Genomic DNA, 12,448 nt, shown 5'->3' on the forward strand with positions numbered 1-12,448 from the left:
AAAGTATTTGAATTTCTTAGTTTTTCCCCCAATAGTAATGATTATTTTCATTAATCTCTGAATGTTGCCCACATCTCTGAATGTTGCCAACATCTCTGATGTTGCCCACAGTATAGTATACTAAGTCATAAAACATAAAGTACAAATCCAGGGAAGGTAGTAATACCTTTCCTAAGTTACAAAACTTTGGCAAATTAATATAGTATTCTCTTAAATACAATAAAATCCTTTTTTGTTGTTGTTGGAGTCATGTATTACTCTAGTGATAATTTTTACTCCAAAAATGTCATTTAAGTACCAAAAGAAAACACTGTGGTTTTTAATGGTGGTCTATAGCAGAGCAAGTTATTTTATACAAATTAATATGTCTTTTAAAACTATGCTGGGGCGCCTAGGTGGCTCCGTCGGTTAAGCGTCCAACTTCGGCTCAGGTCACGATCTCGCGGTCTGTGAGTTCGAGCCCTGCATCAGGCTCTGTGCTGACTGCTCAGAGCCTGGAGCCTGTTTCAGATTCTGTGTCTCCTTCTCTCTCTGACCCTCCCCCGTTTATGCTCTGTCTCTCTCTGTCTCAAAAATAAATAAACGTTGAAAAAAAAAATTTTTTTTTAAATAAAAAAAATAAATAAATAAAACTATGCAACTTCTCCTTTTAAAGAGCATTCATTCAGGAGCACCTGACTAGCTCAGTTGGAAGAGCATGCAACTCTTGATTTCAGGTGTCGTGAGTTTGAGCCCCATGTTGGGTGAAGAGATTACTTAAATAAAAATAAAACTTAAAAAAAATAAGTGTCTGACTTCAGCTCAGGTCATGATCTCATGACCTCATGGTCTCATGTTCGTGAGTTTGAGCCCCACATTGAGCTCTCTGCTGTCAGTGTAGAGCCTGCTTTGGAAACTGTCTCCCAATCTCTCTCCCCATTCTCTGCTCACGTTCTCTCTCTCTCTCTCTCTCAAAAATAAATGAACATAATGAATGAATGAAATGAAAATAATCAAGAGCATTTCCTCATGCAAGCACATGAAGTGTATTTACCACAGTCGGGTAATTATATGTATTTAGGTGGCTCTGCTTTGTTCTGGGGTTGGTCTAAAGCCAGAGTTCCAGTGCATGAAGAGCTTCCAAATTCTAAAGGAGATTTAATAATGCCAATATGATTTTTAAGTGCTTTTCAAAATGTGTTAAAATTTTTACATGAATACTGGAATCCTCAAAATTAGATGGTCATTTCAAACAATACTACTTTCAGATGATCCCTTTGGTTTAGAAACCCTGCACCTCTTTGTTTTGATCAAAATTCATATAGCTTTTCTTCAATTTATTAAAAAAAAACTCTGTCTAAAATATAGTTTTATTTTTTAAATAACGAATATATTCCAGCTTGCAGAGACCTGGGGGAGCAGGTGTCACATACCAACTTTCCTTGTCATTTCCCTACAAATGCTGCCACCATTGGTGTCCCTATTCTCCCTCTCGCCAAACCTGCCAATTCTTAAATCTCAGCATTGAATTTATGTATTCCCATTCCATTGCTTCTTGGCCCTTATTAGCATTTGAAGATCCCACACTTGCCATCTGTCCTTCAAGGTAACTGCTGAGACTGATTCCTTTCATGATGACTGTGGCTTCTTCCCTCAAAACAGTTTTTTCTGGGTCCTGAGGATGTGGTTTGTATAGAAGTCTCATCTACTGAAGCCATATTTGTAAATAAAACATTAATAGATTAAAATCCCTTTGTTTTCTCTGTAGGATCCACTACAGAATGTTCTTGCACGTTTTATTTTTTTTTCAATATATGAAGTTTATTGTCAAATTGGTTTCCATACAACACCCAGTGCTCATCCCAAAAGGTGCCCTCCTCAATACCCATCACCCACCCTCCCCCCCCCCCCCCCCCATCAACCCTCAGTTTGTTCTCAGTTTTTAAGAGTCTCTTATGCTTTGGCTCTCTTCCACTCTAACCTCTTTTTTTTTTCCTTCCCCTCCCCCATAGTTTTCTGTTAAGTTTCTCAGGATCCGCATAAGAGTGAAAACATATGGTATCTGTCTTTCTCTGTATGGTTTATTTCACTTAGCATAACACTCTCCAGTTCCATCCATGTTGCTACAAAGGGCCATATTTCATTCTTTCTCATTGCCACATAGTACTCCATTGTGTATATAAACCACAATTTCTTTATCCATTCATCAGTTGGTGAACATTTAGGCTCTTTCCACAATTTGGCTATTGTTGAGAGTGCTGCTATAAACATTGGGGTACAAGAGCCCCTATGCATCAGTACTCCTGTATCCCTTGGATAAATTCCTAGCAGTGCTATTGCTGGGTCATAGAGTAGGTCTATTTTTAATTATCTGAGGAACCTCCACACTGTTTTCCAGTGTGGCTGCACCAATTTGCATTCCCACCAACAGTGCAAGAAGGTTCCCATTTCTCCACCTCCTCTCCAGCATCTATAGTCTCCTGATTTTTTCATTTTGGCCACTCTGACTGGCGTGAGGTGATATCTGAGTGTGGTTTTGATTTGTATTTCCCTGATGAGGAGCGACGTTGAGCATCTTTTCATGTGCCTGTTGGCCATCTGGATGTCTTCTTTAGAGAAGTGTCTATTCATGTTTTCTGCCCATTTCTTCACTGGGTTATTTGTTTTTCGGGTATGGAGTTTGGTGAGCTCTTTATACATTTTGGATACTAGCCCTTTGTCCAATATGTCATTTGCAAATATCTTTTCCCATTCTGTTGGTTGCCTTTTAGCTTTGTTGATTGTTTCCTTTGCTGTGCAGAAGCTTTTTATCTTCATAGGTCGCAGTAGTTCATCTTTGCTTTTAATTCCCTTGCCTTTGGGATGTGTCAACTAAGAAATTGCTATGGCTGAGGTCAGAGAGGTCTTTTCCTGCTTTCTCCTCTAAGGTTTTGATGGTTTCCTGTCTCACATTCAGGTCCTTTATCCATTTTGAGTTTATTTTTGTGAATGGTGTGAGAAAGTGGTCTAGTTTCAACCTTCTGCATGTTGCTGTCCAGTTCTCCCAGCACCATTTGTTAAAGAGACTGTCTTTTTTCCATTGGATATTCTTTCCTGCTTTGTCAAAGATTAGTTGGCCATACGTTTGTGGGTCTAGTTCTGGGGTTTCTATTCTATTCCATTGGTCTATGTGTCTGTTTTTGTGCCAATACCATGCTGTCTTGATGATGACAGCTTTGTAGTAGAGGCTAAAGTCTGAGATTGTGATGCCTCCTGCTTTGGTCTTCTTCAAAATTACTTTGGGTATTCGGGGCCTTTTGTGGTTCCATATGAATTTAGGATTGCTTGTTCTAGTTTGGAGAAGAATGCTGGTGCAATTTTGATTGGGACTGCATTCAATGTGTAGATAGCTTTGGGTAGTATTGACATTTTGACAATATTTATTCTTCCAATCCATGAGCATGGAATGTTTTTCCGTTTCTTTATATCTTCTTCAATTTCCTTCATAAGCTTTCTATAGTTTTCAGCATACGGATCTTTTACATCTTTGGTTAGATTTATTCCTAAGGTATTTTATGCTTCTTGGTGCAATTGTGAATGGGATCAGTTTATTTGTCTTTCTGTTGCTTCATTATTAGTGTATAAGAATGCAACTGATTTCTGTACATTGATTTTGTATCCTGCAACTTTGCAAAATTCATGTATCAGTTCTAGCAGACTTTTGGTGGAATCTATCGGGTTTTCCATGTATAATATCATGTCATCTGCAAAAAGTGAAAGGTTAACTCCATCTTTACCAATTTTGATGCCTTTGATTTCCTTTTGTTGTCTGATTGCTGATGCTAGAACTTCCAACACTGTGTTAAACAACAGCGGTGAGAGTGGACATCCCTGTCGTGTTCCTGATCTCAGGGGAAAAGCTGTCAGTTTTTCCCCATTGAGGATGATGTTAGCTGTGGGCTTTTCATAAATGGCTTTTATGATCTTTAAGTATGTTCCTTCTATCCCGACTTTCTCGAGGGTTTTTATTAAGAAAGAATGCTGAATTTTGTCAACTGCTTTTTCTGCATCGATTGACAGGATCATATGGTTTTTATCTTTTCTTTTATGAATGTGATGTATCACGTTGATTGATTTGCGAATGTTGAACCAGCCCTGCATCCCAGGAATGAATCCCACTTGATCATGGTGAATAATTCTTTTTATATGCTGTTGAATTCGATTTGCTAGTATCTTATTGAGAATTTTTGCATCCATATTCATCAGGGATATAGGCCTGTAGTTCTCTTTTTTTACTGGGTCTCTGTCTTGTTTAGGAAGTAATACTGCCTTCATAGAACGAGTCTGGAAGTTTTCCTTCCCTTTCTATTTTTTGGAATAACTTGAGAAGGATAGGTATTATTTCTGCTTTAAACGTCTGGTAGAACTCCCCTGGGAAGCCATCTGGTCCTGGACTCTTATTTGTTGGGAGATTTTTGATGACTGATTCAATTTCTTCGCTGGTTATGGGTCTGTTCAAGCTTTCTATTTCCTCCTGATTGAGTTTTGGAAGCGTGTGGGTGTTTAGGAATTTGTCCATTTCTTCCAGGTTGTCCAGTTTGTTGGCATATAATTTTTCATAGTATTCCCTGATAATTGTTTGTATCTCTGAGGGATTGGTTGTAATAATTCCATTTTCATTCATGATTTTATCTATTTGGGTCATCTCCCTTTTCTTTTTGAGAATCCTGGCAAGAGGTTTCTCAATTCTGTTTATTTTTTCAAAAAAGCAACTCTTGGTTTCGTTGATCTGCTCTACAGTTTTTTTAGATTCTATATTGCTTATTTCTGCTCTGATCTTTATTATTTCTCTTCTTCTGCTGGATTTGGGGTGTCTTTGCTGTTCTGCTTCTATTTCCTTTAGGTGTGCTGTTAGATTTTGTATTTGGGATTTTTCTTGTTTCTTGAGATAGGCCTGAATTGCAATGTATTTTCCTCTCTGCCTTCGCTGCATCCCAAAGCGTTTGGATTGTTGTATTTTCCTTTTCATTTGTTTCCATATATTTTTTAATTTCTTCTCTAATTGCCTGGTTGACCCACTCATTCTTTAGTAGGGTGTTCTTTAACCTCCATGCTTTTGGAGGTTTTCCAGACTTTTCCTGTGGTTGATTTCAAGCTTCATAGCATTGTGGTCTGAAAGTATGCATAGTATAATTTCAATTCTTGTATACTTATGAAGGGCTGTTTTGTGACCCAGTATGTGATCTATCTTGGAGAATGTTCCATGTGCACTCAAGAAGAAAGTATATTCTGTTGCTTTGGGATGCAGAGTTCTAAATATATCTGTCAAGTCCATGTGGCCCAATGTATCATTCAGGGCCCTTGTTTCTTTATTGACTGTGTGTCTAGATGATCTATCCATTTCTGTAAGTGGAGTGTTAAAGTCCCCTGCAATTACCACATTCTTATCAATAAGGTTGCTTATGTTTGTAATTGTTTTATATATTTGGGGGCTCCCGTATTTGGCGCATAGACATTTTAATTGTTAGCTCTTCCTGATGGATAGATCCTGTGATTATTATATAATGCCCTTCTTCATCTCTTGTTACAGGCTTTAATTTAAAGTCTAGTTTGTCTGATATAAGTATGGCTACTCCAGCTTTCTTTTGAGTTCCAGTGGCATGATAAATAGTTCTCCATCCCCTCACTCTCAATCTGAAGGTGTCCTCCGGTCTAAAATGAGTCTTTTGTAGACAGCAAATAGATGGGTCTTGTTTTTTTATCCATTCTGATACCCTATGTCTTTTGGTTGGCACATTTAGTCCATTTACATTCAGTGTTATTATAGAAAGATATGGGTAGAGTCATTGTGATGTCCATAGGTTTCATGCTTGTAGCGATGTCTCTGGTACTTTGTCTCACAGGATCCCCCTTAGGATCTCCTGTAGGGCTGGTTTAGAGGTGATGAATTCCTTCAGTTTTTGTTTGTTTGGGAAGGCCTTTATCTCTCCTTCTATTCTAAATGACAGACTTGCTGGATAAAGGATTCTCAGCTGTATATTTTTTCTGTTCATCATATTGAAGATCTCCCGACCATTCCTTTCTGGCCTGCCAAGTTTCAGAAGAGAGATCAGTCACGACTCTTATAGGTCTCCCTTTATATGTTAGAGCACGTTTATCTCTAGCTGCTTTCACAATTCTCTCTTTATCCTTGTATTTTGCCAGTTCCACTATGATATGCGTGCAGAAGATCAATTCAAGTTATGTCTGAAGGGAGTTCTCTGTGCCTCTTGGATTTCAATGCCTTTTTCCTTCCCCCGTTCAGGGAAGTTCTCAGCTATTATTTCTTCAAGTACGCCTTCAGCACCTTTCCCTCTCTCTTCCTCCTCTGGAATACCAATTATGCGTATATTATTTCTCTTTAGTGCATCACTTAGTTCTCTAATTTTCCCCTCATACTCCTGGATTTTTTTTTATCTCTCTTTTTCTCAGCCTCTTCTTTTTCCATAATTGTATCTTCTAGTTCACCATTCTCTCCCCTGCCTCTTCAATCCGAGCCGTAGTTGTCTCCATTTTATTTTGCAGCTCATTGATAGCATTTTTTAGCTCCTCCTGGCTGTTCCTTAGTCCCTTGATCTCTGTAGCAAGAGATTCTCTGCTGTCCTTTATACTGTTTTCAAGCCCAGCGATTAATTTTATGACTATTATTCTAAATTCACTTTCTGTTATATTGTTTAAGTCATTTTTGATCAGTTCATTAGCTGTTGTTATTTCCTGGACGTTTTTCTGAGGGGAATTCTTCCGTTTCGTCATTTTGGATAGCTCCTGGAGTGGTGCGGGGCTGCGGGGCACTTCCCCTGTGCTGTCTTGAATAACATGCGTTGGTGGGCGGGACTGCAGTCAGACCTGATGTCTGCCCCCAGCCCACCACTGGGGCCACAGTCAGACTGATGTGTGCCTTCTCTTCCCCTCTCCTAGGGGTGGGATTCACTGTGGGGTGGCGTGGCCCATCTGGGCTATTTGCACACTGCCAGGCTTGTGGTGCTGGGGATCTGGCATATTAGCTGGGGTGGATCGGCAAGGTGCACAGGGGCGGGAGGGGCAGGTTCAGCTCGCTTTTCCTTTGAGATCCGCTTCGGGAGGGGCCCTGCAGCACCGGGAGGGAGTCAGACCTGCCGGAGGGATGGATCTGCAGAAGCACAGCATTTGGTGTTTGCGCGGTGCAAGTTCCCTGGAAGGAACTGGTTCCCTTTGGGATTTTGGCCGGGGGATGGTCAAGGGAGATGGAGCTGGCGAGCACCTTTGTTCCCCGCCAAGTTAAGCTCTGTCATCCGGGGCTCAACTCTCCTTCCCATTGTCCTCCAGCCCTCCCGTTTTCCGAGCAGAGCTGTTAGCTTATAACCTTCCAGATGTCAAGTCCCGCTTGCTGTCGGAACACACTCCGGCCCCTCCGCTTTTGCAAGCCAGACTCGGGGGCTCTGCTTGGCAGGCGGGCTGCCCCTCCCCCTCCCTGGCTCCCTCCCACCAGTCCGTGGAGCGCGCTCCGCCTGGCCCCTCCTACCCTCTTTCGTGGGCCTCTCGTCTGCACTTGCCTCCGGAGACTCCATTCTGCTAGTCTTCTGGCGGTTTTCTGGGTTATTTAGGCAGGTGTAGGTGGAATCTAAGTGATCAGCAGGACGCGCGGTGAGCCCAGCGTCCTCCTACACCGCCATCTTCCCAGGATCTCCTCTGCACATGTTTTAGTTCTTGCTGCACCAATAAGAGATTTCACAATGGAAGGCAGTCCCCTCTGTACTGAGAAGTCTACGGCTGTGCAGCTTTCCAGGGGGATCTGTCTGTCCAGTACATCGGTTGCAACCATGCTTGGGTTCATAGGGTTTGTGTTATTTCTGCACTGCAGCCGTTTTAACAGTTTCCCATGGGTAGTCAAAGACCTGCTCTGAAGTCTACATCTTTATGGTGCTGGTACCTGCATGATGTCCAGGAGGCCCCTGGAGGACAAGGAGGCCAAAAAGTCACACTTGCCCCTGCCCTGCCCCCAGCCACCCCACCGCCATTTTAATTTCTATTTTTTTTAATGTTTACTTTTGAGAGAGAGAGAGAGAGGATGTGAGCAGGGGAGGGGCAGAGAGAGGGAGACACAGAATCTGAAGCAGGCTCCAGGCTCTGAGCTGACAACAGAGCTTGATGTAGGGCTCAAACTCATGGACCGGGAGATCATGACCTGAGCTGCAGTCAGACACTTAACCGAGCCACCCTGGTGCTCCTGAATTTCTTTTAAATAATCTCTTGCTGTATAGGGAGAAGGTAGGTCTCTGCATCTTATGTTGTTTCTGGTGATGTGCATTGTGTAGGCCCCAAGCTGGATTTCTGGGATATGTGTTTCCAAATCAACCTGGGCAGGTGGAGCTGATGGTCTATCAAAATTCTCAGTATATGTAATGTTTAGTGACAATAATATGTATCATCTGGCTATTTGGGAAGGCAGAAAGGAAGGACACAGTGGGTTTTGCCCATTTCCAATAGCAATGCCTGGTCTGGCTCTTGTCTGCTTGTGAATTTGTGAGGTGGCTACCAGTATCACCACTTGGAAGAGGGAAATAGAAACTGGGGCTAGAAGAGGAACTTTGTGCAAGTTCCCCCATACCCAGATTCACACTGACTAAAAAGTCACATGAAGCAGAGGGCACCTTCTGTTTTTTGATGAAATGTGAACAGTAGTGGTTGGAGAGACACAGAGTGCTCCTATCTGGTAGTCTGTGGCCTTTCTCCACCCCGCCCCTGCACGAGCAGCCCAGTAATCTGAAAGAGGCATTCAAATTTGAAAGTCCAGATAACCCCAGCACCTGGCATATGCTGTATGTGCAGTTTCATTTTTACATGGGAAATGTTTCTGTCCAAAATTATATTCAAGAAATCAAGTTATAGAAAGACTTTACTTGGGATGTGAATTTGTATATTTTCATAGTAGACCTACTTAGGTCCATAGGCTGTCCTTTGCAGATTATTTTATCAAAAGAATTTCAACCCATAATTTTTGTAGCCGGATCAGATTTTCACCTAAATCTCTATGGATAAACAAAAAGGAAAAATTCCCTAGTGAATGGGGTGGATGATGTTGCCATTTTAACTGTGGGTCTGTAGCCGCTCCCTTGTATTCTACTCCCAGAGCACATGGAAGCATGCAGCCAGGTGAGCCCTGCAGTCCACAAGGGTCTGCTGTGAGGATGCATGGCTGTGGAGCACATTGCTGTGTTGCCAGCCCATCAGCATTCCCGAACTTAAACTGTATGATGTATTTTTGTATTTAATTTCCCAAATAAAATAGTAAGTATATTATTTACTTGAAATGAATGTATACTAGTTGGAAATTTGGAATTTGGGGGCTTTATTGATTTATATTGACTACCTTTCTATTTAGAATTGTGGTTAGATTTTTAAACATTTTTTTTTTGAAATAATTAAATCTTTTTTTTTAATTTACATCCAAATTAGTTAGCATATAGTGCACCAATGATTTCAGTATATTCCTTAGTACCCCTTACCCATTTAGCCCATTTCCCCCTCCCACACCCCCTCCAGTAACCCTCTGTTTGTTCTGCATATTCATGAGACTCTTCTGTTTTGTCCCCCTCCGTTTTTATATTAGTTTTGTTTCCCTTCCCTTATGTTCATCTGTTTTCTCTTAAAGTCCTCATATGAGTGAAGTCATATGATATTTGTCTTTCTCTAATTTCACTTAGCATAATACCCTCCTGTTCCATCCACATAGTTGCAAATGGTAAGATTTCATTCTTTTTGATTGCCGAGTAATACTCCATTATATATATGTATATATATATATATATATATATATATATATACACCACATCTTCTTTATCCATTCATCCATCTATGGACATTTGGGCTCTTTCCATACTTTGGCTATTGTTCATAGTGCTGCTATAAACATGGGGGTGCATGTGTCGCTTGGAAACAGCACACCTATATCCCTTGGATAAATACCTAGTAGTGCAATTGCTGGGTCATAGGGTAGTTCTATTTTTAGTTTTTTGAGGAACCTCTGTACTGTTTTCCAGAGTGGCTGCACCAGCTTGCATTGCCATAAACATGTATTTTCTTATGCAGGTAATATACATGCAGCTAGGGAAAATAAGTTAAACAATGTAGGAAATGAAAGTCTGTTCCCCCTTCCCTAGCAGACACTGCCACCAATGTGCTCACTGCTAACTCATCTCACACAAAGTCCAATCACATTTCTTTCTAAATGGTTTCCTAGTTATTGTCAATTTAGTCCTAATGTGAGTAGAGTCTTTTTTCTATTATATTTCCTAACTGGCTGCAGCTGAAACAGGTAAAAACCTGCAAATTATGATGACTTGGCCACATCCTAGTATTTATATAAGCTCATTTTTTTCATATTGATATTGTCCAGAACTTCCAGAAAAATGACCACTGCTAGCAACAAGTGGCAGCTTATCTTTTTCCTGACTTGGTTGGATGCCAGTCTTTCTCAACTTTTCTATTCCATACTTCAGGAAAAATACCAAAACCTGTGGCCTCTCTCAGTGCAACTTGAAGCCTCAAAACAAATTCAATGTTGTAATTAAAAATAAAACAATGGTTGGGGCGCCTGGGTGGCTCAGTCGGTTGAGTGCCGATTTCAGCTCAGGTCATGATCTCATGGTTTGTGAGTTTGAGCCCCGCATTGGGCTCTGTGCTGACAGCTTGGAGCCTGGAGCCTGCTTCGGATCCTGTGTGTGTCTCTCTCTCTTTGCTCCTCCCCCGCTCATGCTCTCTCTCTTAAAAATAAAAAAAAACATTTAAAAAATTGTTTTAAATAAAAAAACAGTGGGGAAGATGGCAGAGCAGCATGGAAATTCTCTGCTTCTTTCATCCCTGAAATGCAGCTAGATCAGCACCAAACCATTTTGCACACCTGGAGAAATTGATCTGAGGACTAATGCAACAATCTGCATAACTTGAGCCACAGAACTCGGCAAGTACACAGCACAGAGAGATGAACTGGGGGAGAGAGAAGCCACGGAGGGTGGGGAGCTGTTTTTGCCGAGGGCAGAGACAGGGAAGAGTACAGGAAAAGCACTCCCCGCAAAGGCAGCTGGCGACTAGGAGAAAGAGTGGGAACACCTGCAAGGAACTGAAGAAAGGGAAAAGAAGAAAGGAAAGGGTTTATACAGAGCTCTGCAGCTCAATACCTGGATACCTGGCCGTGCTCTGATGGGAAGGGCAAATCCCCAGGAGCAGTGAGGTCCGAAGGGTCCTAGGGCCACATGGAGGGGTAGTAGTTCCCCTGCAGGGAGGACATTTGGTAGAGGCTGTGTGGCCTCCCCACAAGCAAAGGGCCCAGCGGACCCCAGATTACAGCCATGTTTGCTGGTGTTGAAACTAAGATACCATAGCAGGATTCTCCCACAGAGTCGTGACACTGAGGCTTTTTGATTTCTAGGAAGCAATTTTATTCGTGCCAGCACCGCTCAGTTGGTTTTGTACCCAAAGAACTGAGCACTGAACCTCACATGGCATAGTTTTTTATACATTTTCTATTTATTTGTCTCCCATATATGGTAACACAGATAAACATGCAGTCTGATTAGTCTCCGTTTACAAAGTCATGAGGGATGTCACGGAGGCACATAGCCAGGTTACCTTGAAGTTTTCTCTCCTTTTTTTCCCCTCTCCTTAGGGAGGGGACCCTACCACAACACTAGGGTGCCATGAAGCCTGGTGCCAGATGTGTGTTGTGATTTACCATAGTCCCTAAACTGCTGCTACACAATTACACAAAAATTCTCTGGGGCTGGCTAGCACCTGGCCGCAGTCTCAGGGCCTCTGCAGAGGCGCGGTTGCATGAGACGCTCAGAGAACAGGCCAGCATCTGGCCATTGCTTGAGGCCCTCCCCCAGGGGGCCAGAGTGGGTTCAAGCTGCAGGGTGCTTAGAAGTAAGGGGTTTGGAAACACAGCCCCACAGTGAGATGAAATTCGGGAGGTGTTAGGATGTCCTTGGAACCACAGTAGAGGGGACGGCCATCTTGCCAGTGCAAACCAATGAAAAGTCCCTAGTAGCATGCCAGAATGAATTGAAGGTCAACCAATCACCAAGAGACAGCACAACCTGACACGAAAAAGGCCCACCCGGACCTAAACCCAGAACCGCTGCAGCTTAAAAACCCCACCCCACCACACCTGGGTGCAACTTCCCTGACCTCTCTCTCTCTCTCTCCCTGAGTCACGGAACCTCACCCGAGACCTTAGTTCCCAAATAAAGCCTTTGCTAAAATTTTTTAGCCTCTGACTCCTATCTTTACCCTGCCTTACGCCTGACCCTAACAGGAGGGAAGTGACATTTGGCAGGCTGATGGCTTGGTCACCGACAGCGTAGAAGGAGGGAGTAGAAAGAAGCTGAAGACAAAGGAGGGGTGCTTAATTGCCAGTTGGCGACAGCACAGAGTTCTGATGCTAGAGACTGGGAGGCTGGATGATGCCATTTTC

General features: G+C 42.3%; 1 pseudogene; it reads right to left on the reverse strand.

The window, feature by feature from the left end:
* Nucleotides 1-1,424: 1,424 nt before the first annotated feature.
* On the reverse strand, nt 1,425-1,848 carry LOC123579595 (annotated as a pseudogene).
* Between the last annotated feature and the right edge of the window lie 10,600 nt (nt 1,849-12,448).

Source organism: Leopardus geoffroyi, chromosome A3 (assembly GCF_018350155.1).
Source record: "Leopardus geoffroyi isolate Oge1 chromosome A3, O.geoffroyi_Oge1_pat1.0, whole genome shotgun sequence".
Lineage (NCBI taxonomy): Eukaryota > Metazoa > Chordata > Mammalia > Carnivora > Felidae > Leopardus > Leopardus geoffroyi.